The 22,516-nt window shown below is 41.0% G+C and overlaps 1 protein-coding gene and 1 long non-coding RNA gene across 3 annotated transcripts in view; one reads left to right on the top strand and one right to left on the bottom strand.

Annotated features, from left to right (window-relative positions):
• The window catches only part of ZMAT4 (zinc finger matrin-type 4), a 303,234-nt gene that overhangs the window by 238,161 nt on the left and 42,557 nt on the right, over positions 1-22,516 (top strand). The window lies entirely within an intron of this gene.
• LOC309346413 lies at positions 104-11,910 on the bottom strand. Its single transcript, XR_014158626.1, has 3 exons — positions 11,562-11,910; positions 4,717-4,775; positions 104-869 (listed from the first exon to the last, which is right to left on the bottom strand). It is a non-coding gene; the product is annotated as an uncharacterized lncRNA (long non-coding RNA).

The raw sequence follows: 22,516 nt of genomic DNA, 5'->3' as shown, positions 1-22,516 counted from the left end.
GGCCATGATCTTCGTTTTTTTGATGTTGAGCTTCAAACCATATTTTGCGCTCTCCTCTTTCACCCTTATTAAAAGGTTCTTTAATTCATCCATCAAGGTTGTATCATCTGCATATCTGAGGTTGTTGATGTTTCTTCCGGCAATCTTAATTCCGGCTAGGGATTCATCCAGCCCAGCCTTTCGCATGATGAATTCTGCATATAAGTTAAATAAGCAGGGAGACAATATACAGCCTTGTCGTACTCCTTTCCATATCCATGTTGTTCCATATCCAGTTCTAACTGTAGCTTCTTGTCCCACATAGAGATTTCTCAGGAGACAGATGAGGTGATCAGGCACTCCCATTTCTTTAAGAACTTGCCATAGTTTGCTGTGGTCGACACAGTCAAAGGCTTTTGCATAGTCAATGAAGCAGAAGTAGATGTCTTTCTGGAACTTTCTAGCTTTCTCCATAATCCAGAGCATGTTTGCAATTTGGTCTCTGGTTCCTCTGCCTCTTCTAAATCCAGCTTGCACTTCTGGGAGTTCTCAGTACACATACTGCTTGAGCCTACCTTGTAGAATTTTAAGCATAACCTTGCTAGCGTGTGAAATGAGTGCAATTGTGTGGTAGTTGGAGCATTCTTTGGCACTGCCCTTCTTTGGGATTGGGATGTAGACTGATCTTCTCCAATCCTCTGGCCACTGCTGAGTTTTCCAAACTTGCTGGCATATTGAATGTAGCACCTTAACAGCATCACCTTTTAAAATTTCAAATAGTTCAGCTGGAATACCATCACTTCCACTGGCCTTGTTATTAGCAGTGCTTTCTAAGGCCCATTTGACTTCACTCTCCAGGATGTCTGGCTCAAGGTCAGCAACCACACTACCTGGGATAAACAAAATAAAAAAATTCCTTCCAGTAGCACCTTAAAGACCAACTGAGTTAGTTCTAGGTATGAGCTTTCGTGTGCATGCACACTTCTTCAGATACACTGAAACAGAAGTCACCGGACCTTTCTATATAGTGAGAAGGTGGGGAGGGGTATTACTCAGAAGGGTGGTGGGAATGGGTGATTGGCAGATAGCTGCGATGAGCCTGTTGACGACTCTTAACGACTGCAATAGGTCTAACAGGAAAAAGCAAGGGGTGAGAAGGTGAAAAATGGCTTTGTCATGTATAATGAGATAAGAATCCAATGTCTTTATTCAAACCAGGTCTCTCCATAGTTTTAAGTTTGGTGATAAGTTGCAATTCAGCAGCTTCTCTTTCCAGTCTATTTCTGAAATTCCTTTGTAGTAGAACAGCTACTTTGAGATCTTGTATAGAATGTCCTGGGAGATTGAAGTGTTCTCCTACTGGTTTTTCTGTCTTGTGGTTCCTGATGTCGGATTTATGTCCATTTATTCTTTGGCGTAAGGTCTGGCCTGTTTGTCCAATATAGAGAGCTGAAGGACACTGTTGGCATTTTATGGCATACACAATGTTAGACGATGAGCAATTAAATAGTCCCGAGATGGTATGTGTGATGTTGTTGGGGCCAGTAATGGTGTTGTCCGGGTGTATGTGGCAGCAAAGTTGGCATCTGGGTTTATTGCAGGCTCTGGTGCCAGTGTCCGTGTTAAGTCTGGTTATAGTATTATTGTGGGTTAGGAGTTGTTTAAGATTGGGGGGCTGTCTGGAGGCAATGAAAGGTCTTCCTCCCAGAGCTTGAGAAAGAGAATTGTCATTGTCCAGGAGAGGTTGTAGATCTCTGATGATGCGTTGTACTGTTTTAACTTGGGAGCTGTATGTGATGACTAGAGGTGTTCTGTTATTTTCTTTTTTGGGTCTGTCTTGCAGCAAGTTCTCTCTGGGTATCAGTCTGGCTCTGTTGATCTGTTGTCTAACTTCATCTGCTGGGTATTTTAGTTCTAAAAAGGTTTGCTGTAGATCTCTTAGGTGAGAGTCTCTGTCTGTAGAATTGGAGCAGATGCGGCTGTAACGTAGTGCCTGGCTATATACAATGGACTGTTTGGTATGTTTGGGATGGTAGCTAGAGGCATGTAGATATGTTTGTCGGTCAGTTGGTTTACGGTATAAGGTGGTGTCTATGCGCCCATCCTGTATTTTTATAGTAGTGTCCAAAAAATGTATTTCTTGCATAGATTGATTCATTGTTAGGTTGATGGTGGGGTGAAAATCATTGAATTTCTGGTGGAAGGTGTCCAGGGTCTGTTGACCATGTGTCCAGATGATAAAAATATCATCAATGTATCGCAGGTACAAGAGAGGTTTGAGTGGGTAGGAGTTTAGGAAACGTTGTTCTAAATCCGCCATGAAGATGTTGGCATATTGTGGGGCCATGCGGGTGCCCATTGCTGTGCCGCTGATCTGAAGGAACAGGTCATCACCGAATTTGAAGTTGTTGTGGGTAAGGACAAATTGGCAGAGTTTGGTAGCAAAGTCCGCTGTGGTTTTATCTGAAATGGTATTCCTTATAGCTTGTAAACCATCGTTGTGTGGGATATTGGTATACAGAGATTCCACATCCATAGTAGCTAGTATAGTATTGTTGGGAAGATTATTTAAAGATTGTATTTTCCTCAGAAAATCTGTGGTGTCACGTACATAGCTGGGAGCACTGATGGCATATGGTTTCAGAACAGAGTCCATATAACCGGAGACACCCACTGTAATAGTGCCAATACCTGAAATGATGGGGCGTCCTGGATTTCCTGGTTTGTGTATTTTAGGTAGAAGATAGAAAGTTCCTGGTCGAGGTTCTGTTGGTGTGTTTGTGAGGATCTGTTCTTGGATGTGTGGGGGTAGCTCCTTAACAATCTTGTTCAGTTCTTTTTTGTATTCTTGTGTGGGGTCTGAGTCCAATTTTATGTAAAAGGCGGTATTGGAAAGTTGTCTGTGAGCCTCCTGAATGTAGTCAGTTTTGTTCATGATGACGACCGCTCCACCTTTGTCCGCTTCTTTAATTATAATGTCTGGGTTGTTTCTGAGATTATCTATGGCTCTCCTTTCGGCATGGTTTAGATTTTGTTGTAAGCGATGGTGTTTTCTGGTCACATCTGTTTGGATTCTGTGGCGGAAGCAGTCAATGTACAAGTCCAGTGTGGTGTTGCGTCCATCAGGAGGGGTCCATGTGGAGTCCCTTTTTGTGTAACACTTTTTCGGTGGTAGTTGGTGGTCAGTGTTCTGTTGGGAGGGTGGTTGTTGTTCTGCAGTGGGTTGTGAAGTTGTTGCTTGTTCTGCTTTGTCTTGTTGTTGTGTGTGTTGAAAATACTCCTTCAACGTTTCCTAAACTCCTACCCACTCAAACCTCTCTTGTACCTGCGATACATTGATGATATTTTTATCATCTGGACACATGGTCAACAGACCCTGGACACCTTCCACCAGAAATTCAATGATTTTCACCCCACCATCAACCTAACAATGAATCAATCTATGCAAGAAATACATTTTTTGGACACTACTATAAAAATACAGGATGGGCGCATAGACACCACCTTATACCGTAAACCAACTGACCGACAAACATATCTACATGCCTCTAGCTACCATCCCAAACATACCAAACAGTCCATTGTATATAGCCAGGCACTACGTTACAGCCGCATCTGCTCCAATTCTACAGACAGAGACTCTCACCTAAGAGATCTACAGCAAACCTTTTTAGAACTAAAATACCCAGCAGATGAAGTTAGACAACAGATCAACAGAGCCAGACTGATACCCAGAGAGAACTTGCTGCAAGACAGACCCAAAAAAGAAAATAACAGAACACCTCTAGTCATCACATACAGCTCCCAAGTTAAAACAGTACAACGCATCATCAGAGATCTACAACCTCTCCTGGACAATGACAATTCTCTTTCTCAAGCTCTGGGAGGAAGACCTTTCATTGCCTCCAGACAGCCCCCCAATCTTAAACAACTCCTAACCCACAATAATACTATAACCAGACTTAACACGGACACTGGCACCAGAGCCTGCAATAAACCCAGATGCCAACTTTGCTGCCACATACACCCGGACAACACCATTACTGGCCCCAACAACATCACACATACCATCTCGGGACTATTTAATTGCTCATCGTCTAACATTGTGTATGCCATAAAATGCCAACAGTGTCCTTCAGCTCTCTATATTGGACAAACAGGCCAGACCTTACGCCAAAGAATAAATGGACATAAATCCGACATCAGGAACCACAAGACAGAAAAACCAGTAGGAGAACACTTCAATCTCCCAGGACATTCTATACAAGATCTCAAAGTAGCTGTTCTACTACAAAGGAATTTCAGAAATAGACTGGAAAGAGAAGCTGCTGAATTGCAACTTATCACCAAACTTAAAACTATGGAGAGACCTGGTTTGAATAAAGACATTGGATTCTTATCTCATTATACATGACAAAGCCATTTTTCACCTTCTCACCCCTTGCTTTTTCCTGTTAGACCTATTGCAGTCGTTAAGAGTCGTCAACAGGCTCATCGCAGCTATCTGCCAATCACCCATTCCCACCACCCTTCTGAGTAATACCCCTCCCCACCTTCTCACTATATAGAAAGGTCCGGTGACTTCTGTTTCAGTGTATCTGAAGAAGTGTGCATGCACACGAAAGCTCATACCTAGAACTAACTCAGTTGGTCTTTAAGGTGCTACTGGAAGGAATTTTTTTATTTTGTTTTGACCATGGCAGACCAACACGGCTACCTATCTGTAACTGGAACTACCTGGGATGTACGAGCCATCCATATCTTTCTGGTATAATTCTTCTGTGTATTCTTGCCACCTCTTTTTTTTATTATTATTTATTTTTATTAAATTTTGCATAAGTATATTTCACAGACATACAAAAGACAAAAGTAAATAAAACAAACTTAAAAAAGAAAAAAGAAAAGAAAAAGAAAGACATACAATACATACTACATAAACAACACAACTTAACATTAATTTTACAACAACATTGATCGACTTCCCTTTATCTCGATTTCGGATAATGTTATCTTAGTTATCTATCTGCTGTGTCTATTCCAAAATGACATTTATAACGTAGTAAGCGTTATCTCATGCCTACTGTGATTTTTTTTTTTTTTGATACATATATATTTCTGATTAACATTTTGATGTTCCCCTTGTCTCTATTTCCATATATGTTCTAAATTTATCCCATTCATTACTAAATTTTGTACGTTTTTGATTTCTTATTTTTTGTGTCAATTTTGCCAATTCTAAATAATCCAATAATTTAAATTGCCACTCCTTTAATGTTGGGATTTTTGGTGTTTTCCAGTACTGTGCTATGAGGGTTCTGGCGGCCGCTGTTGCATATTGAAAAAAGGTCCTATCTTCTTCTTTAATATCCTTGCCAATTATCCCCAGCAGGAAGGCTTCAGGCTTTTTGACAAACGTATATTTAAGAATTTTTTTTAATTCATTATAAATAGATTCCCAAAATTTCTTGAGAATCTCGCACGTCCACCACATGTGGAAGAATTCGCCCTCCTTGTTCTTACATTTCCAACACAATTTATCACCTGTTCTATAAATTTTATGCAATTTTATCGGCGTTATGTACCATCTGTACATCATCTTGTACATGTTTTCCTTGAGTGTCGTGCATGCTGAATAATTCATATCTTTACGCCATAAAGCCTCCCATTTATCAAATTCTATGTTATACCCTAGATCTACCGCCCACTTCACCATCACCTCCTTTACTTCCTCGTCCTTGGTGTCCCATTCAAGCAACTGGTTGTACATTTTTGATAGTAATTTTGTTTTACTTTCTATTATTTCAGTCTGGAATCTGGATTTTTTCTCACTTATTCCAATCTTTTTGTCTTCCGTCCATATTGAATTTATTTGATGATATTGAATCCAACCAGTCAACTTATTTTTTATTTCTTCATATGGTCTAATCCTCCACCCGGATTCTGTTTTGGTTAGTAGGTCCTCATATGTCCACCGTTCCCCCTCCAGGTTTGATTTTTTAATTGTTAAAATATCAATTGGTGATAGCCACCAGGGTGTTTTCTGCTCCAGCAATTTTTTATTCCTTTCCCAGACTTCCAGTAGTGGCCCTCTGAAGATATGGTTAGAAAAACCTTTATGGACCCTTCCCTTGTCTCGCCATAGATAGGCGTGCCAACCAAATCTTAAGTTAAACCCCTCTAGGTCTAACATCTCTTTATTTTTGATGACGATCCAATCTTTTACCCAACAAAGGTATGCGGCCTCATAATATAGCCTCAGATTTGGAACCGCAAACCCCCCCCTATCTCTTTGATCTGTAAGCAATTTGAATTTAATTCTGGGTCTTTTCCCCCGCCAAATAAATTTGGATAGTAATCTCTGCCATTCTTTAAATATTGCAATTCCCCTAATTATTGGAATGTTCTGGAATAAGAAGAGTAATTTGGGTAATAAACTCATTTTGATCGCCGCCATTCTACCCATCCACGAAAGATGTAATCTGTTCCATGTATCTAAGTCCTTCATTATTTCTCTCCATGTTTTCTTATAATTATTTTCCATCAAATTTATATTTTTCATGGTTATCCAAATTCCAAGGTATTTAACTTTTTTAGCTATTTTAATTCCAGTTTGTCTTTCAAGCTCATTTTTGGTGTCTTCTTTCATATTTTTAGTCATTATTTTTGTTTTTTCCTTGTTCAGTTTAAATCCCGATAGTTTTCCGAATTCTTCCAGTAATTTTATAGCTTTGCCGATGCTCTCCTTTGGTTCTTCCAATGACAACATGAGATCGTCTGCATATGTTTTCAATTTGTATTCTTGCACGCCGATTTTTATGCCACGGATCTCTGGGGTATTCCTTATCTTATTTGTAATTGTCTCTAAAACCATAATAAACAACAGCGGTGATAGGGGGCACCCCTGTCGGGTACCTTTTGCTATTTCAAACTGTTCTGTCAGGTTGTTATTTATTATTAATCTGGCTCTTTGTTGTGTGTATATTGCTCTAACTCCTTCTAGGAATGTGCCCTCTATCCCTGTTTTTTCCAAGCATTTTATTAGGAAACCCCAAGAAACATTGTCGAAAGCCTTCTCGGCATCAACAAACAGTAAGGCGGCAGGAATTTCATTATGAACTTCTAGGTATTCAATAATGTCTATTGTGTGTCTGATGTTGTCTTTTATTTGTCTATTAGGAAGAAAGCCGGCCTGATCACAATGAATAAGGTTAATTAAACATTTTTTAAGTCTATGGGCCATTATGTGTGCAAAAATTTTGTAATCATTATTCAATAGAGAAATCGGTCTGTAATTCTTAATGTTAAGTTTATCTGAATCTGGTTTCGGGATCAGCGTAATGTAGGCTTCTTTCCAAGATGTTGGCATTTTTCCTCCTCTTAATATCTCATTCATAACGTCACATAGCACTGGTGTTATATATTCCTCTAAGACCTTGTAATATTTAGCTGATAACCCATCTGGTCCTGGGGCTTTTCCAATTTTCATTCTCTTGATCGCTTCTCGAATTTCCTCTATTTTTATGGGTCTGTTTAAGGCGGTTCTTTTCTTTTTTTAGGGCTATTTTCTTCTAGATATTTTATAATGTTCGTTAAATCTTCTTCTTCTCTTTTGTATAAGTTCTCATAAAATTTAAAAAAGTTCTTTTTTATTACAATAGGGTCTTCCAGTACTTGCTCTTCTACTTTTATTTTGTTTATAATACTACTTTTTCTTCTTTTTCTCAGTTGCCACGCCAAAAGTTTTCCAATTTTATTTGCCGATTCGAAAAACTTTTGTTTCATTAACTTTATTCCCCATTCAACCTCTTGGCTTATTAATGTTGAATATTGTGTTTGAAGCATTTTGTATAGTTGCTTATGGCCGTCATCTTTTGGATTTTTTATCATATTTTTTTCACATTCTTTCAGTTGAAGGATTAATTCTTCTTTCTTCCTTTCCTTAGCCTTCTTTCTTTGAGAATTTTGTTGTATCAAGAGACCTCTTAACACTGCCTTACTAGCATCCCATACTGTATCTATTCCAATCTCTTTAGTAATATTTAAGGCAAAATAATCTTTTATAGTGGTTTTTGCTTTTTCGATCACATCTTCTTTTTCAAATAAGTAATCGTTCATTCTCCATCTGTATAGACCTTGGGTCCTCCATTTTAATTGTAGTGTTATTGGGCTGTGATCCGATAAGGTTCTGGGTAAAATTTCACATCTCTCCGTTCTTGTTATTAATTCTCTCGAGATCCATATTTGATCCAGTCTGCTCCAGCTCTGGTGTGGTTCAGAGAAATGAGTAAATTGTTTCGTTGTGGGGTTTCTGTATCTCCATATATCTATTAAGTCCAGATTTTCTTCCAGATCATTGAACGATTTTGGTAATTTCCCTTGGTTTAGATTTTTTTCCCTTGTATTTCTATCTAGTTCTGGTGTCGGTACCGCATTTAAGTCTCCAAGTAGGACTAGTTTATTGTTATCTAGATCTAATAGAAGTTGTTCCAATTTTTTAAAAAACTCCATTCTATTTGAGTTTGGGGCGTAAACTGTTACCACATTTATTTTCTCTCCCTGGTAATTAATTTGGATACCTAGGATTCTTCCTTCCTCATCCTTGCATATTTGTTTGGGTTCTAATTTCTCTTTCGCATAGATTACTACTCCTCTCTTTTTCTTGGGGTCTGAGTTGATAAATTCTATTCCCAACCTTTTATTTATTAAAATATGCTTGTGTTTTTTAGCAACATGGGTTTCTTGGCAACAAATGACATCAATGTTTTTTTTCTTTATAATCTTTTCAAATTTATTTCTCTTGGACTTGTCGTTAAAGCCGTTCACATTCCATGAAAAAAATTTAAGAGACATTTCGGGTTATTACTGAATTCACTTTATCCTTATTTCTGCTTTATAATCTGGTATTATTCTTTCTTTTAGATTCTCTGCTTTCTCCTTCTTCTTCTTCCTCCGACCCTGAGTCCTCCGTCTCCCCCCCGACCCCCCGTCCCCCGTCCCAACCCCGTGTCCCCCCGCCCCCCCGCAACCAAGTCACCTGCTCGCTGTCCTGCCTCCTCTCTACCTAAATCTTTTCGTATCTTCTCAGGAACTTTTCTGCTTCAAGTGTATCTGTCAACTTGAATTTTTTGTTCTTGTAATAGAAAGAAACCCCTTCTGGGAATTCCCATTTGTATTGGATTGCGTTTCTTTTCAACACTCTTGTCAACTGAGTATATCCTTCCCTTTTGCGGAGAATCCTAACTGGAATTTCTTTGAAAATAATGATTGGGCGGTCTCCAATCACTAACTTTCTTTTAAAGCTCGTTCTTAGTATTGTATTCTTCATTTCCATAGTATTGAAAATTACTAAGCAATCTCCAGGGTTTTTTTTTTTATTTATTTTGTTGTGGTTTCCCTCTTATTCTGAACGCGTTCTCTATAGTATATGCTACTTGTTCTTCTCCCATCTGTAACCATTTTGCAAGTTCTTTGACTATTCTTTCCCTTATGTTCTCGTTTGCTTCTTCTACTATCCCTCTGAATTTTAAATTAAGATTTTTTTGACGCAGTTCTGTCATAGCTAAGTTGTCCCACAGTTGATCTTGTGTTTTATTTAGATTTTTTATTTCATCCTTTAACCTTTCAGTTTCTTTCTTTTGGTCCCTCAAGTCTTTCTGTGTTCTTTTATTTGATTCTTCAAATATTTTTGATTTGACTGTCAAGTCTTGTATCTTTTTAGTAAGTTCCCCTACAGCACTTTCTATTTTGTTATCTATTTGCTCCTGTAGTTCTCCTAATTTGCTTTCCATATGTATTTCCCTTTGCTTAAATTCTTCTTTAATTTTTAACCATAGAATGTCTAGATCTTTGACCTCCTCCTGCTTGGATACCTTCCTTTCCCCCGGGGTCCCTCCGGTTTTTTTTGCATCTTTCCCCGACATCCTATGGGTTATTTTTCTCTCCCCAAAGGGGCTCACAATCTTATTTATCTTGTTGTTTGTTTGTTTACTTTTTATTTTTTATTTTTTGTTTTTTGTCTTTGAACCTCTTTCGGTTCCCCCCTTTCAGTACCTTTCGTTTTCTTAATTCAATCTACCTATTTCCCCTATTCCCTTCAATTACGTTTTCAAGAACCTTTTGTTGTTAGATACTCAAAATTAAATTAGTATGTTAGTATAATTGTTTTAGAGACAAAGAGGGTTAACCAAATTAGAAGGATGCAGGCAAAAGTCAAATATAATGTCCTTCTTTTGTAATCCAGGGGGATTGAGTAGTTTTCCTGTGTTCCAGAAATTTCAGCCACTTGACTGGCTTAATCCACTTTTCAGAAGCTGTGCTGGGTTTTACACTCTGGTGACTTTGGGTCCAGATCCCAGTAACTTTCTATCCACAGTTTCTTGTCCTCTAACGTGGCGGGATTTATCTAACCACTAACCAAACATCCAGTTCAAATGTTTTTCAGGTGGTTCAAAAAGTTCAGAATCTTTCCGTGGCCAAAAATGTAAAAAATGGGGTTAAGAATGGGTTAAATAAATTTTTAGTTGGGTTAAATTATTGCCTTAGAGAGGGGAGAGAAGGAAAGAAGATAAGAAGGATAAATGTTCAGGAGAAAGAGCGGGGGGGGAGAAAGGGGGGAGGCAGCGGGAGGAGGAAGTAAGGGGGGGCAACTGGGGAACACAAAGGGGGAGGGAAGAAAAACACTAGATAATATGTATAAAGCGAGTAATTATGTTTTTGTTTCGTGAAATTTTATCTTAGCAATAAGAGTCTTAAAGGCGCTTCTCTCCCGTGTCTTGCAAATCTTTTCCCCGGATACTTTTACTTTTCTTCCCCGGGAACCTTTACAGGCAGTTCGTGGAGACAGTCAAACCCGCAAAGATCCTAACTTGGGGAGGTTTGAGAAGGACCATTGAGGAAGCAGTTCAAGGCAGTTCAGAGCACTTCAAAGTCTGCAGTCCAAAGTCTATATAGATGCTAACAATCCGTGGTTCATGGTAGTGGAATGTTTCTTTTTTTGTTTTGTTTTTTTTTTTTAAGTTTTTTTAAGTTGGTACTTTAAAAGTCCATAATCTTTACTTTGTAACTCCAAAAGTCCAAGCTAATTTACTTTGTAACTCACACAGTCAAGCAACGAAGAGACTTCCTGTTCTCTCCTTGCTACTTTGTAGCCAGCGCCATTTTAAGCCTCAATCGGGATAAACCCTTTAAGTTAAATCTTCCAACATCCGACGTTCTCTTAGTGTAAATTCAAATCCTTTGGTATAAAAAGCATCTACTCACACTAAGGGTCCCGCACTTATAAATTTGGAGGTCCGTCGCCTTCTTCAGTGGGAGCCAGAGGCATCGTAACACAGGATCGTTGTTTCCCCTTTGGTGCTAGTGGTCCGCCACTTCAGGCTTTTAAAAAAAAATCCCGAAAAACGGCGAGCCGCGTCCACACGGCTGGGGCTCTCTCCCTCAAGGGATTCCCCCCTTGAGATTTCTGGAGGGGTGCAGTGCCTTTGCGACCCCCCCCCCGATCGCTGTATTACTCGGAAAAACTCTCCAGAGTTTTTCCGCGCTCCCTTTCTGTTCGCGACGGAAACCGGAAGTCTCCTTGCCACCTCTTCTTGATGTCTTCTGCTTCTGTTAGGTCCTTACCACTTTTGTCCTTTATTATGGTAATCTTTGTACAAAATGTTCCTTTCATATCTCCAATTTTCTTGAACAGATCTCTGGTTCTTCCCATTCTGTTGTTTTCCTCTATTTCTTTGCATTGCTTGTTTAAGGCCTTCTTTTCTCTCCTTGCTATTTTTTGGAAATCTGCATTCAATTTCCTGTATCTTTCACTATCTCCCTTGCATTTTGCTTGCCTTCTCTCCCCCGCTATTTGTAAGGCCTTGTTGGACAGCCAATTTGCTTTCTTACATTTCCTTTTCATCGGGATGGTTTTCATTGCTGCCTCCTGTATAATGTTACGAGCCTCCATCCATAGTTCTTCAGGCACTCTGTCCACCAAATCTAAATCCTTAAACCTGTTCCTCACTTTCACTGTGTATTCATAAGGGATTTGACTTAGATCGTATCTTACTGGCCCAGTGGTTTTTCCTACTTTCTTCAGTTTAAGCTTGAATTTTGCTATAAGAAGCTGATGATCTGAGCCACAGTCAGCTCCAGGTCTTGTTTTTGCTGACTGTATAGAGCTTCTCCATCTTTGGCTGCAGAGAATATAATCAATCTGATTTCGATGCTGCCCATCTGGTGATGTCCATGTGTAGAGTCGTCTCTTGTGTTGTTGGAAAAGCGTGTCACTGATTTTAGCTTTCGCTAATTCTTCCAAAATCTATAACAATATCTTTGTACCAGGCAAAAACATTCCTCTTCTCCCAGGCTTCTGGCTAATTAGACAATAAAAGGTAAAGGGATCCCTGACCATTAGGTCCAGTAGTGACCGACTGTGTGGTTGCGGCGCTCATCTCGCTTTATTGGCCGAGGGAGCCGGCATTTGTCCGCAGACAGCTTGTGGCCAGCATGACCAAGCTGCTTCTGGCGAACCAGAGCAGTGCACGGAAATGCCGTTTACCTTCCCGCCGAAGCGGTACCTATTTATCTACTTGCCCTTTGATGTGCTTTTGAACTGCTAGGTTGGCAGGAGCAGGGACCGAGCAACGGGAGCTCACCCCGTCACGGGGATTTGAACCGCCGACCTTCTGATTGGCAAGTCCTAGGCTCTGTGGTTTAACCCACAGCGCCACCTGTGTCCCTTCAATTAGACAATCTGTGGCCTATTAAAATGGGGGTGGGGTTAATTGTTTCTGTTTGTTACTATGGTATGTATTTTTGTGATCTTCAGATGAAGGGTAGTTTAGACATTTAATACAGAATAATAAATAAATAATATGCCACACAGCCAGAGACAAGCAAGGAAGTGAGGGCTTCTCTACACTTCCTCTCATCCCAATGCTTTTCCATGGGGAAAACCACTCTCCAGCGCTCAGTCAAAGCAAAAAGCAATTCAGGTTTTCTCCAGTTTGCTGTGATTTAGCACTGAGAAGTGGGTTTTCCTTGGGAAATAAGATATATATCCACTCATCTTCACTAAGCTGGCTGAGCACTGGCTAAACCATGATGGGAGATTTATGCCAGCATACAGTGGTACCTCTAGTTGCAAATTTAATTCATTCTGGAGGTCCGTTCTTAACCTGAAACGGTTCTTAACTAGAGGCATGCTTTTGCTAATGGGGCCTCTTGTTGTCGCTGTGCCGCTGGCACACCATTTCTGTTCTCATCCTGTGGCAAAGTTCTCTATTCAAGGTAACTCTTCCAGGTTAGCGGAGTTTGTAATCTGAAGCATTTGTAACCTGAGGCGTTTGTGCCTCGAGGTAGCACTGTATCTCCAGCTCAGCTGGGTTTGGAGACTTATGCTGGCATAGCCCAGCTGAGACAGAGATCGACTGGATCCTAATATGCTCAGCCCAGTAGATCTGAGCTCAGAATTGGGCACTTAGACCTTCTTTTTTACCCTAATGGTGTAAATGGTGAAAATGCAACAACTGCCTGAACATTAAAGCTCATGCTAAATTATTAAATGCAGTAGGACAGAAATTCTGACTTTTTAAATCTACAGAGAGATGGCTAAAACAGTGTGTTACCTGTAGAAAACTTTTGCATCCGTGTTTTGAGTATTCATGCCTAAAAGATGCCCATAGGCTCTATTTACTGCAATTCAGCAATTCACAGAATACACACAAGCTCCAGGGTCCTCTGAGTCATCTGAGACAAACCTTTAGATTAAGAAACATATGTGTAAGCCCACCTCACACTCCTGGGCAGAGTATTAACAATCACTTTTAAGGACCATTGATTCCAACAAGAGACTCAAGCAAAAGGTGTTAAAGTGTTCAACTCAGGCTGGATGATATGCATTGCATAAGTGTGTATGCAGGCATGTTTTGCAAATTAAAAATTGACCTTCTTTGCTGTACAAAATTGATCCTATAAACATTGACCCAGCTTGCTAAATCTATTTGGTGAACAAGGGAACCATTTGCCAACTGTGAAAACTTCCATTCACGGGGATAGGAATATGGTGCATTATGTGCCAACAAAATTCTGATCCAAAGAGATAATAAACCCCACATACTGTGATCAACATGCCTTGTTCCCTTTCCTCCCCACCAGCTGTCTGGCTGTTTACAAGAGAGGAACTTGGGCCCACCTTGTCTAAAAGCATTGTCTAAAAGGACAGGCAGAGGCTGTCCCAGGTTTCAGACAATGGACATTCCCAGCCCCGCCTGGGGATGTCAGAAACTGAACCTGGGACCTTGTGCAAGCAAAGCAGGTGCTTTGCCCCTGAATTACATCCCTTCCTTCCTCATGGTGAACTCATTGAGGAAATAACTTTCCTTTTTTCATTTTCTAGTTTAATTATTATTAGTATATCGGATGATATTGAGCCCGGTTCAAGATTCTCTGCAAGGCCCTTAACAGCTTGGTCACTGGATAACTCAGAGGCCTGCTCATCCCTTGTACCCTGAGGTCTTCAGGGAAGTCCTCCATGGCTCAAATGCAGACTCACATCCACTAGGAGCCGCCTGCTCAGTATTAGGGGCCTAATTATATGGAACTCCAAGTTGAGGTCAGACAGGCTCCCTCCTTGCTGAATTTCTGCTACCTATTGAATACTTCTTTTTTTAAATTCCAGCAGGCATTTTAATGGTTAAAAGCAACAAAAAAGGCTTTTATGGGTATGTTCGTAGCAAAAGGAAGAAGAAAGAAACAGTGGGGTCACTCAGAGGAGAAGATGGTGAAATGCAAACAGGGGACACAGAAAGGGCTGAACTCCTCAATGCCTTCTTTGCCTCAGTCTTCTCCGATAAAGAAAACAATGCCCGACCTGAAGAATTTGGAGCAAATGATTCAGCAGAGGAAACACAGCCCAGAATAACTAAGGAGATAGTACAAGAATACTTGGCTAGTTTAGATGTATTCAAGTCTCCAGGGCCAGATGAACTGCATCCAAGAGTATTAAAAGAACTGGCAGATGTGATCTCAGAACCACTGGCAGTCATCTTTGAGAATTCCTGGAGAACAGGCGAAGTCCCGGCAGACTGGAGGAGGGCAAATGTTGTCCCTATTTTCAAAAAGGGGAAAAGAGAGGACCCAAATAATTACCGCCCAGTCAGTCTGACATCAATACCAGGGAAGATTCTGGAGCAGATCATTAAGCAAACAGTCTGTGAGCACCTAGAAAGGAATGCTGTGATCACCAATAGTCAGCATGGATTTCTGAAAAATAAGTCATGTCAGACTAACCTGATCTCGTTTTTTGACAGAATTACAAGCCTGGTAGATGAAGGGAACGCAGTGGATGTAGCCTACCTTGATTTCAGCAAGGCATTTGACAAGGTGCCCCATGATATTCTTGTAAAGAAGCTGGTAAAATGCGGTCTTGACTATGCTACCACTCAGTGGATTTGTAACTGGCTGACTGACCGAACCCAAAGGGTGCTCATCAATGGTTCCTCTTCATCCTGGAGAAGAGTGACTAGTGGGGTGCCACAGGGTTCTGTCTTGGGCCCGGTCTTATTCAACATCTTTATCAACGACTTGGATGATGGACTCAAGGGCATCCTGATCAAATTTGCAGATGGCACCAAACTGGGAGGGGTGGCTAACACCCCAGAGGACAGGATCACACTTCAAAACGACCTTGACAGATTAGAGAACTGGGCCAAAACAAACAAGATGAATTTTAACAGGGAGAAATGTAAAGTATTGCACTTGGGCAAAAAAAATGAGAGGCACAAATACAAGATGGGTGACACCTGGCTTGAGAGCAGTACATGTGAAAAGGATCTAGGAGTCTTGGTTGACCACAAACTTGACATGAGCCAACAGTGTGACGCGGCAGCTAAAAAAGCCAATGCAATTCTGGGCTGCATCAATAGGAGTATAGCATCTAGATCAAGGGAAGTAATAGTGCCACTGTATTCTGCTCTGGTCAGACCTCACCTGGAGTACTGTGTCCAGTTCTGGGCACCACAGTTCAAGAAAGACACTGAGAAACTGGAACGTGTCCAGAGGAGGGCAACCAAAATGGTCAAAGGCCTGGAAACGATGCCTTATGAGGAACGGCTAAGGGAGCTGGGCATGTTTAGCCTGGAGAAGAGGAGGTTAAGGGGTGATATGATAGCCATGTTCAAATATATAAAAGGATGTCACATAGAGGAGGGAGAAAGGTTGTTTTCTGCTGCTCCAGAGAAGCGGACATGGAGCAATGGTTCCAAACTACAAGAAAAAAGATTCCACCTAAACATTAGGAAGAACTTCCTGACAGTAAGAGCTGTTCGACAGTGGAATTTGCTGCCAAGGAGTGTGGTGGAGTCTCCTTCTTTGGAGGTCTTTAAGCAGAGGCTTGACAACCATATGTCAGGAGTGCTCTGATGGTGTTTCCTGCTTGGCAGGGGGTTGGACTCGATGGCCCTTGTGGTCTCTTCCAATTCTATGATTCTATGATTCTATGATTCTATGATTCTAATTGAATTCTGAACTTACTATTTTAACTGATTTTTATTAACATGGTTACTTTTACACCATAGAAATGTTTATATTTGTTTGGAGCAAGGACTTGGAAGGCCAAATAGGGCAGTTTGGGCTCCAACTCTCATCCCTGCCAGCATAGTGGCACCAAATTGGCAAAGGCTGCATCCATGCTGCCGGGTGGAAGAATGTAAGGCCTTCCCCCTCGCACATTTTACCAATCCAGTGACAGCCACAGATTTACTAGTGCTAGACTGAAATATCTGACCCATTAATTTATTTCAATTGTGTGGGGGCTAAAACTGCTGAAGAATAATTTTAAAAGGAACAAATTTCAGGGACAACACAATCCAGTAACTTTGGGAGTAGCAGTATTCTATCCTTTCCTCCCTAACAAAGCCAAGTTATTGGGGGGCCACTAGGGGCGCCTTGGAAGATGGCGGATATTAACATCTATCCAGCTCGCATGAGGTAATTAGAGGCTGATTATGGGGAGTAAATCAGTCTCCCTCATCTCTCCAGGGGCGAGAGATGCAGTTTTCACCCGCTGTTACCATAAATCATCCCCAAGTTCGGAAGAAGGAGGAGTTGAGGCACTGGGTGTACAACCCTCGGCGAGTTTCGGAACTCCTCCGAAGCTACTTCCAGGAGCGAAACTAGTTGCGTTACTTAAAAGGAAAAAAAATTGGAGAAAGATAACGCACATGCTTCAAGAGAGGCAGAAGGTTTTTATCTGCTAACAATTTTGCCACTGAAATGAAGAAGATTACATCAAAGTACTACAGATAAGCTGCTATGTGGAATGGAATGCAATGGAACTGAAAGGGGGAGAATGACTTTTTATTATTTTTGCTCTATGTGATTAACTAATAACCCTCCCTCTTAGAAGATCCGTCACAACAACTAATTGGCAAATGGGACTAAAAATGAACTGTGTGGGAATAATATGAATTTAAAGGTTTTCCTCTGTAAAGGATTTGGAAAGAAGAAAGGCTCTCTTTGTGACGCAGTAAGAATGCGGAAAGATAGACCTGTGTTGCAGGAGGTTTGGTCTTGGGGAGGGCGAGCCGAAGATTTATTATTTCGATGAGATTGTGAACTGGAAGGGGCAGCCCTCCTGGAAAAAGACTAATTTATGATGTAACAGGTCGGGAAAGTTAACGAGCGAGCTTTTAGACTGCATTTCATCGGAACGACAAGATGGTGATTGCTTGCTCGAGCGGAAATGCCTGGACTATTGGATGAGAGTGATTTACGAGAGAGCAGTACAAAGTCCACACAGAAATACAAATAAGACTGTTTTTTTCAACCCACTTGCGGAGCAACTCGGAGGTGAATGAAAAGGAAAATGAGCAACAACAAGGATTGAGAAGAGGGGACTGGAAATATTCTTAATATGAAAGCAGCAGAAATATTCGAGGATTGGACTCCTGCCGATCAAGAAGCATGGGTACCCCCCACAAAAATTTATAATTTGGAAAACAATTGGATTACATGATATGTATTGGATTAATTGGTTTGATGTGTTTAATTTGGTAATATGAAACCTAATAAAAATTATTTAAAAAAACAAAAACAAAGCCAAGTTATGTCATCGCATAGCACCGTTCCCTTTCTGAGGAAATTTTAGGAGCACAGTTTAGGAGTATCACCAAGCGAAACATTTGTTGTTAGTGGGGAAACAGTGGAAAACCCAGCCTCTGGAAGTCAACAGTGTTCACCCCTGAAAGTCACTGATTTTGGAAATGTACTTCTAGAAGAGTAATGGGATGCAACAGTTAGTCAGAAATATCCAGTAACCATCTTGGGTGAACATCTCCAGTGCAGACGAAACTGGCAGATGCCAGCACCATAAGCACCCCTATTTAAAAGACAACAAACCATGCTTATTTCTGATTATACAGAGGTGTGTGTTCGTGTCTCCCTGCACAAAGAATATCCTCCATTAAGCCTCCAGGAGTGCATTTGGATCGAAACCTGTGATTTTACAACAAAACACAAAAGCACAGGGGAAATCTGTTATTTCTTTTTCCCACCAAAAGTGATAAATTATTTTAACACCAGCAGTTTGCTGCAAAGGGAAGGTGTCCTGTTTGTCCGTGATATGAAATGGGGGGGGGGGACAGGGGCATAGATGTCTGCAGGGATTTTTACAGGGTGGGGGTATTTTATTTTATTTATTTATTTGAGGGAGTGAAGTAAAACACTGGAAAGGGAACAGGCTAATTTCTCACAAGAAGAGTGTTTGTATATTTTGTCTCCTATCTCAGGTTCTAAGAATGATAGAACCTTACTCTTTTTCTTTTTCTTAATGAAAGCTGGGAACCTGGGCATGAAGGTTCATTGGAGGGGGAATTGTTCCCCTTGCCCCCACTGTGAACACCCATAAATGGGGTGTGAACAGCACTAGATTGTTATAAATAAATACTGGTGGTAACAAATCCATTCAACAAACAGGTAGTTTGTTGAGTTTACAATTGTGTGCACCATTTATATTATACTGAGCTGTGGATTTGGGGAATAAGTTTTATATCTACTATATTTTTTTCAAAGCCATCACCTCCAGAAGATGCCCACTGAATATTCAAATCCTGGCAATTGATATTTGAAAGGCTGTCCACTGATTAAATATTTTTTATTTGATGAATCACCGGCATTTTAATTGCTTTACCATGTGTTACCAAAACAATGAAGACAACTTGGAGAGATACTGATAAAAATATGAAACAACTTAAAATTTCATAAGAAAAATCTAAACAGAGGTTGCTTTCAGAAACAAAAGACCTCTCCTTATTAAGTATACACATTCCCCAGCAGAGTAGCATACCAGGTCTAAAAAAAATAAACAAAAGTTCTCTGAAATGTCAGTCCCACCTATTAAAATGTGTTTTCATATATTCAAATTGTCTCCCGTGGATCAAATCAGCTTTACTTGACAAATTAAACCAATTTAACCCTGTGGCCCTCAGAAAAAGGTGACAAGGACCACCTTTTTCCTGTTACAGATAGGTAGCCGTGTTGGTCTGCCATAGTCAAAACAAAATAAAAAAAATCCTTCCAGTAGCAGGTTTGGGTCAAACCAGTAGCACCTTAAAGACCAGTAGTTGGTCTTTAAGGTGCTACTGGAAGGAATTTTTTTATTTTGTTTTCACCTTTTTCCTGATTGTTCTGAAGTTCTTGCTGTTTGAAGGCACCTTTGAGAGGCCTCCTTGCTCCCATCAGCACTTTCCCCCTGCATGGATTGCTCTCCACTTGTCTGGGGAGGGCAGAGCACAGGGCAAAGGCAGAAATGCTAATGTCTTCATCTCATACACCTCCAATTTTCAGAACTTGTACATGACATTCAGCCTCAAACATCACACTAGTTTGGGCCAGTATTGTTAAAACTGCTACTGGGATTGCCACCTTTGTTCAGCCAAAATACAGGACAGGTCAGCAGGGATGGGGAGGATGGAGGGGCAAAACAAATTTTTTTTTACCTGGTTCTAAAATGACTCCAATGACACATGTGGTTTACAGTGCTCTGTTCAATGAAAAAAATAACAAAATGACTGATTTACAAGTGTAAGAAAAATATTGCATATTATATGCATAGCTTTGTAATGCTATTTGGTTTGACCCAAACCTGGAAGGAGCAGCACTCTATTTGACTTTCCATGAGTACTTTCTGTCACTTCACTCCTGAACTAAGCAATTGTTTGTTTGTATTCTAAGGGATGGTTTGTATTTCCTGTATCTTTTTTCTTGTCTGCCAACCTTTTCTTTTTATTTGTGACTATGCATGTGCAGGAAATGTGTAGTATGGGGGTGCCAGGGGGGCTGTGGGGGGTGAACCAGTCACCCCCACACAGGTGACACCAGCACAGCTCCTCTGTGTGCTGTGTGCTCCTTTCTGCCCACCAAGGGTTGCATCTGCCGGGCAGGCTGCCCGCTGTGCAGGCAGGCAGGTAGCTGAGTGCAGCCCTACTTTGCTCCGGTGGGGGTGGAATCAGTCCAGCGGTGGTGGCAGCAAGGGCTGGACTGGTAGATCCCCCGTCCAACATGTGCCTGCACACCCCAGGCACTGGCAATGCTGTGTTGCTGTGCAAGTGTGTGTATGACCAGCGGTTGTAGTTCAGAATTATTCCTGGGTTCAATGATCTTTTATTTTCTAGCTGTCATCTACAGCAACAGACTACAAAACATAGCAGTGTCTGGAAAAGAAGTGAATTGAAAAGATTTTCCATATTTGAACCATATTACGCTCCCATATCTTTTCTTTCTTTCCCACTTTTGGAGGCGGCAGATATTTTTTTCAGGCTCCATCCCTGGTGGCAGCCATTTTGTAACTGGCACCCTTGGCACCTTCTCAAAATTCCAAATGTGCCCCCAGTCCCATAGCCTTTTCCTCCATGGTTTGTCTAATCTTCGCTGTCACTATTTCTTAAGATTCAGAATTCTGAACCTTCCAACATTCAGCTTCATTGCATGTCAACAAGTTCTAGAGAGGAGGGAAACTTCCTTCATACCATGACTGTCATATCCCCTGAGCACAGGTAGGTCCATGGGGAAAAATTGCTCCAACAAAGATGGAGAGCAAACTGAACACTTTTAAGCCTCTGCTTCCCAACCACCTCTCTCAGGTCCTTGAAGGGTCAGTGCTCTGACCTGAGGACACACAGGCCTGCAACATTCCTTGGTCTGGTGGCCTCTTTCAGGCACGGAGCAGCGATATGCCTTTGGTTTCTCAGGGGACGGCCCCAAAGGCCCCGGTGGCACAGAAGGTTTTTGGAGATCCTTATGTCTGTATTCACATCTGAATAAAAAGTAGCCTTATGAACTCTACTTACCAATTACAGATAGGTAGCCGTGTTGGTCTGCCATGGTCAAAACAAAATAAAAAAATTCCTTCCAGTAGCACCTTAAAGACCAACTGAGTTAGTTCTAGGTATGAGCTTTCGTGTGCATGCACAGTGTGCATGCACACGAAAGCTCATACCTAGAACTAACTCAGTTGGTCTTTAAGGTGCTACTGGAAGGAATTTTTTTATTTTCTACTTACCAATGTTTGAGTGCCAAAGGCCTGCTCCTTCCTTGTGTGCTCAGAAGCAGGCAACAGTTCTAAACTCCAGCATCAACCTGACAGGCCACAAAGGTTCTCAGAGATGCATGTATCCAAGCCCTTTTGAAGGCCTCCAGTGAAAGGTGTTATATAAGCACAAAGTGTTGTTATTGCTCTGCCAGAAGCAACTGATTTCCAAAATAAAAGCTTTTGTGAACAGAGCAAATGCCCCATTTTCTGGCCTAAATCACTCCATTACCAAAAAAGAACAGGAAAAAAGTGAGGTTTAAAAGCTAAATCTGAGATCTGCAATGTCAATATCCAGAGACACTTTTAGCAGGAGACCCATGTTCTCCCAATTAAAAACAACAAAAACCAAAGAAACAAGCTGGCTGTTTAGAGCTATTAAAGTATGCAGCTATTGGGAGCAAGCAATAAATTTAATATTGGAAAATACTGATCATGGGACAAACTTTGTGGGTGCTGTAAGTAGCAGTGTAATGGTAAATGTAGAGGTTCCCCATCCCTGCTTCTAACTCCTAGTTGTTTAACAATAGCAACAACAAAACATCCTTTCCCACCCAAAATATGATTCTGGAATGGGAATTTGTATGAAATAACACTCAGGTCAAGTCACTTCTGGTACTGAGAACCAATTCCTAGTATCAGAAGCTTCTCAGAGGCACTCTTTTTTTTTGTTTTTTTGTTCAGCTTGTACATAGAATCATAGAATCGTAGAGTTGGAAGGGACCCTGGGGGTCATCTAGTCCAACCCCCTGCAATGCGGGGATTCAGCTAAAGCATCCATGTCAGGTGGCCATCCAACCTCTGCTTAAAAACCTCCAAGATCAAGAGTCTGCCACCTCCTGAGGGAGACCATTCCATTGTCGAACAGCTCTTTTGCACTTGGCTCTGGCTGGTGAATTTTGTGGTTCTGAGGGGGAGCCTTAATTCTGCTCACTTCAATGCATCAGGCCAACTCCTCCTAGTTCTTGC

Source organism: Podarcis erhardii, assembly GCF_964252035.2.
Source record: "Podarcis erhardii genome assembly, chromosome: 7".
NCBI lineage: Eukaryota > Metazoa > Chordata > Lepidosauria > Squamata > Lacertidae > Podarcis > Podarcis erhardii.
This window is presented reverse-complemented; position numbering and strand designations above follow the sequence as displayed.